The 5,925-nt window shown below is 42.5% G+C and overlaps 1 pseudogene; it reads left to right on the top strand.

Moving 5' to 3' along the window:
* The first annotated feature begins 238 nt into the window (after positions 1-238).
* On the top strand, positions 239-2,334 carry LOC119916732 (annotated as a pseudogene).
* Positions 2,335-5,925: the final 3,591 nt, after the last annotated feature.

The raw sequence follows: 5,925 nt of genomic DNA, 5'->3' as shown, positions 1-5,925 counted from the left end.
TTTAGCCTAAATTACTGGGCGTCCTAAACTTGCAACATAATTTGGCTCCGTGTCTTGGGTTGGGTTCTGCTGTCACAAAAGGTTATTTTTTTTAAATATGTCACTGAAGAGGCGCAAGTTCCCATGGGGTTATGTTGCCACGCAACCACAAGCCCCACCTACAGAGGATGTACCTGAGCGGGGCTCACGTGACTGAGAGTTTATCCAATCAGGAGCGAGGACAGGTGCTTCGAGATGAGAGTTTCGGAGGCGGAAACCTGCTGGTTTAGTAGACGAAAGCCGCTCCTTATAAATGTGTCAATTCAGTTGTGCTTTTCTCAATAATTGTTGACGGAGAATACAGTTATTTGACGAGAGCAACAGAAGACAAATCAATTTTTTTCGGAGGTGGGAGATGTGAGAAGACAGGACACCTGGCTCGTGCGTAAAATGGATAGTGCTGCGACCCTTTGAAGGACAGCTGCTGTCACAGTTGTGCTCCACCGCTGAAGAAGACAGTTGCCTGGATTTCTATCTCAGCAAAGTCAAAAGTGTTTACACTTTGCTTTGGGTCATTTAAAGTGTCCACCTCACCTGTTGTAGCTCAGGTAAGTGTTCATGAGAGGGTTTTTTTTTTGCGCATTGTTCCCTTTTGAATCATGGCATGAGTTTGCTCTTCTGTTCTCACGACTCATTAAACCAGTTTTACAGAGAAGGTAAAAATGGTTACACTGGTTATTCATAGGATTAGTTGGTTATTCTGAGTGAGGTGAATTCCAATTTAGAGAGGGAAAATCATGATACACAAAAAATGCATTTGAGTGCGGGTGAGGATGAAGATGATGACGATTTTAATTAAGAGTAATGTTTTATAAAACTGAAAGCATGACAGCATTACAGACAGTTTTTAAAAGAGCATTTTGATGTTTCACTAGAAATAAGTGAGTTGGAAAATTCAGAAACAGTTCAGAGCATCAGACAGGTGATAAAATTACCTCATATGGAATTACATCATTTGAAAAATACTATACAATGGAGCACATCTCAACTACAACTGAATTAATGAATATGGCATCTGTTTCCTCTTCCAGTACCCTCCCTCCACTCAAACATGACAGAGAGGAGCCCATGGTGGAAGACATTCCTGCCAAAGTGGAAGAGTGGAAGCCCCAAGGACACGCTTCACCCACACCTTTGGCCCAGACTTTGACCCTTTTGCACAGAAGCAGAAAGGCCCCACCGCAGCAGCGTCCAAGGCCACCGGTGACCAGTCGTGCCGTCTCAACAAGGGACCAACTCCAACCTCCTCAGTGATGAAACCTTTGACGACGCTGGGCTGGAGTCAGTCTTCAACGAGCAGACGTGTCGCAGGAAGATGAATGTGTCACGCTCAGGTAGATTTAAGGAGAAGAGGAGGGTGCGCACGAGCCTTCCTAGAGAGGAGAAAGAGACAGAGAACGTGGCCCCAGGGACAGAGGATAAACGGTGATGGTGAGGAGCAGGAGGTGATCAAAGACTGCCTTATGAAGATGCTTGAAGAAAAGGAGGAGTACATGAAGATGCTTCATTCCCTTGAGGCATACCAAGAGGTCTGCTGTATGTTGGTCATGATGGTGATGATGAAGATGACAAGGAGTGCAGGAATAAGGTCATGTGGTAGATGAAATGAAATGAACCATTTTGCTAACAATATCCCATAATCAAAGCCCCAAAGAAGAGATGCATTAGAGGTACAGTTCGCAATTAAGAGCCCAGTATAGTATAATATATTAATATACCATAGTGTTTCAGTCACAGACTATGTCATTGGACATTGGTCATTAAATTACCTACAACCTTTAAAGCACATTCCTTGAATGTTATTGTCCGTCAACACTCCAGATAATGTGTGATATGCTTCAGAAAAATATTGTCCATAAGATGTTTACATTATTTCTGTAATACAAATAATATATGTTCGATAATGAAGGATAGTATAATGCTCCTTTTACAAATGCTTTTACAAAAAATGTTGATTCTAAAGGGGTTAGAAGGATGTTTATGAAGGTGTAAAATTCATTATTATGTGTGACAAAAATCACTTAGCAGAAGCTTACAGTCAGATGCACAACACTTGCCAGCAAAATGCATAAAATACCTACCACTGTTTGTCACATAATGTGTCCAAAACAAAACTGACAGTGAAGTAAGAAGTTAATGTTGTGATATCCAACTGAATGAGAACGGCCATGTAGCTAATGAAGTATGATCCAGCCACTGATGTAGTTTGCTTTGCAGGGACTACTGTATTTTTGGACCCCCGTGAATATTTAAATGAAGGCAAACTATGAGAAATAAATCTGAAAACTGCTACAAGTGATTGTTTGAGTGTGTGTATGTGCATGTGTGCTTCATTATCCTAGTCAATCCAAGTCTAATGGCGCCAATCTAGACTGTGCAAGGATAATGTAAGAGTTGTCTGCCATGAGAAAAGTGTCTTGAAACAGACACGGATGCATACTAAAAAGAAAAAAACAAAAATTTTACAGTTCATAGATTGCATGAAAGTGTGCATCATAAGCTAAAACTGCAAAAGAGATGATGCACATGTCTTAGTAGTCTTCTTGAAAGCCATGTTGGTACCTGATAATCACATACCTGGAAGAGGTGGGGATAACAAGAGGACCTAATGTGTGATTATCGCAGTCTGAAAAAGACATTAACAAGGAATTAGTGCCATTTATATATAGTGTCTGCAGGCCTAAAAAACAATTCAAGGAGGTGCAGCACTGCATTCCTTTGTCAGTGTTAGGGTTTGAGGTCCGTGTGTCTGCAGCAGTCATGTTTATGTAACAGGATCATGACTGATGCACTTTTTATAGCTATAAAATCACGTTGTGAATTTTAGATTGAATGCATTAATATCTAATTATCTCACATCAGCTCGTTAACTGAGACGCAATAAGTAGATTTTCTTTAAATGTAGAATGAGTAAGGGTGAGTTGTAATGACATATTTCTAACACGAGGGGGCGATTTTGCCACTCTACAGCCTAAAAATAGAGAATTGAATAAAACTTTAAAATAAATTCACCGGGTTAGACTTCTTCACCTCTCAGTCGGAACCAGTGCTCATGCATAGGCCTACCACTTTATTTTACTCGACAGGTGTAATTCAAGGTGAGGGAAAGTTTATTGGCATCTTCAGCATGTAAATCGAGGCGACGACACCGAGCCAAGTGCCCTGCATGCCTCTCTCTCTCTCTCTCTCTCTCTCTCTCCGTTGGTCCCGTGTGTAGAGCGCGGGGCGGTAAGGTGTGGCCTCACGCTGTTCGCCTTCTGCAGTGCGCTCACAAGGGAATAAACCGTAAACAGCCATAAAAAGACCACTGTCGCGTGTTTTCAGCGTCTGCTATGTGGGTACAAATATGAAGTGAAATAAAAAACTTTCTGGGATTTTTTTTTCAATCGCTTGCAGGAGACGAGACGTCGTATACGGGGTGTCCTCATTAAACTAAAAATAACGCCATGAGAGCGCACTATGAGGTCAGTTTGCTGTGCCCCCCCTCACTGAAGTTGTCTCTGCGAACAGGTGGCTAGGTTTCGTAAAAGGTAAGACATTTTTTTTATGTGACAGGTGGTAATTCTTATTCCCACAAAACTGCGTGAAGAAACCTGTCAAAGTAAGAGACATGGACTCCAACAAGAACATGAGCTTATTACTCTTATTACCCAAAGGCATAGGGCATCAAGTGTACCTGGCTCTTAATGTCTAGGCGTTTCTGTTTCAGTGGGAAGGTATTCCAGGTGCATTTTTGTCCCTGCATTCTAAGGACAGTAGCCTAGTCTGTCTTTTTTTGTGGGATTCGCATGTAAACGTTTAACCAAGAAAAAATAGTCAAACAAATGTGAAGATGATTGTTCTAACAATTTGTTTGCTGTCCCACAGACCTGATGCTCTATATGCAAACAACTAAATTGTTTACAGTATTTTATCATAGGCTTATAGTGTTGACTCTTGAGGTCGTGAGGTCATGTAATTCCTCTCTTATAAAACTCCAATAACAGAACTCCAATTTATGTATTTGGGGCCTCAAACAGAAGAAATTTGTCATTTTCTGTAGTGGACTTCTGAAACATATCATCAGTTCAAAATCGTGTTTTAACAATTCTCATAAAATTAGGAAAAGGTGATTAAACATTGTTTAGGTTGTTCTTTGAGATGTTAGAGGGTCAGTGGTCTCACCCTCTCCCCTGATTCATACAACAGACAATTTCATATCCTCAAGTCAGTTAGGACAGCCTCAACTGGGGCTCCGTGGTCTCAATCTTTTTCTTTCACATGAAGCATGTAGAAGTCGCTTGTTAAGGCTGCAGCAGCTGCCCCTTCCAGCTGTGTGTGTGTCTTCAGGAAGAACAAGACATACTAAAGGTCAAAGGAAAACAACAACTGGTGTGAGAGGTGCATTTCCACTGAGTGTTCTTCTAGAGCTCAGCAAAACCAGTGTCCAGCTTTGCCCCCCTTTAAAAGACCTACACTAGCAGTGTCACAGAGGCAGCTTGACATAGATATGAAGATAGAAATAGCAACGCAGGACAGTCCGCCAGTTGCATAGATGGGAGGCATAAACTGTACACCACACATGGACAAAGACAAGAGAGACAGATACAACAAAACAGGTTCTGTTCTGGTTTTATTAAATAGCTCAGGAGGAGCATGTGCAAATTCCACAGGGACCCGAATGTGCACAATGCGTGGGCTGTTTTCTGTCTCTCACAGCCATGGAAGAGAAGAATTTTGATGTCAAGAAGTGACTGTTGCTGTGGATAATTTACTCGCTGATTGCCAACAACATAGAGATTGAAACATGGTGACATAATCTTGGACATGAGCTGTTCCTGAAGAGTTGGCCACTTGTGCTATCACCAGTTACTCTTGATGACGGAACCAAGAGACATCCTGTGCATAGTTGCATGTTCAGTATAATCTGGAAAAAAAACGAAAAAGAACAATGTGTATGCACGCTGCAGCACTTTCCTGTGGAGTTTCCTCAATGTGTTTTCCATTCACTTACCGCAGTGAAGGCCTTCGGTTGTTGAGCGACTGAAGGGTAGAGGTCCATTACTTTTCACACAATATGCTCCATTGTTCCTGTCTGAGTCCTGCCACAGGGCATTGTGGGAAGAAGAGGAGGACAGGGGTGGTGTGTGGGGGATGTGTCCGATTTCTCTGGAGAGGATGGAGCGCTCGCTGTTTCCTGTTTTGCGCTGGTGGAAGCGCTTCCTATTCAGGGAAGATGGTAGGAGGTCATCAAATAAATGTTCGCCTTAATGCAGTAGCAGCTTCTGACATTGGGGGGAGAAATCCTCGAAGCTCGTCAATGGCTGCAGTGCATGAAAATGATGGCAACTGTTTCTGGTATATTTAGGTATATCTGAGGCCTCAACATGCCAGCCCCACCTCCTCCCCCTCCGCCTCCCCTGGCTCCCCCTCCTCCACCACCACCGCCCAGCGCTGCCCTGCCACAGGTAAGACTGTGTGTGACTCTAACTCTCTCTCTCATGCAATTGTAAAAGCTTACTCGGTCCTTCTCACTGACCATCAACCATCGCTTGGAGGTTATTTTGCATTATTGATTGAGGTAATACATACACACACACACACACACATACACACACACAACATACATACACACACAAACAACATACACACACACAAAGAGTAGGGCAGACAGCAGACTCTCAGTAGCAGAAGAGTGTTATGTTCCACAGCAGGCGCACAGTGTCCTCATGTTAAATGAGTTGCCACTGCCAACGTAACTGCTGTCAACATAACTAACAATGATCCTTTCCCTTCGTACATCTCTTCTTCTTCTCTCACTTTGAATGTCATCCTCTTCTTCCTCACTTAACCTTTCAATTTACAATCATATAAAACAAATGCACCAAATGGACCCTGCAAATGTTT

This window comes from Micropterus salmoides, unplaced genomic scaffold, assembly GCF_014851395.1.
Source record: "Micropterus salmoides isolate LMB-PRFRI ecotype aquatic unplaced genomic scaffold, ASM1485139v1 Ms_hic_scaffold_2134, whole genome shotgun sequence".
Lineage (NCBI taxonomy): Eukaryota > Metazoa > Chordata > Actinopteri > Centrarchiformes > Centrarchidae > Micropterus > Micropterus salmoides.
Note: the sequence above shows the minus strand (reverse complement) of the source record. Positions and strands in the feature narration are given on the sequence as shown.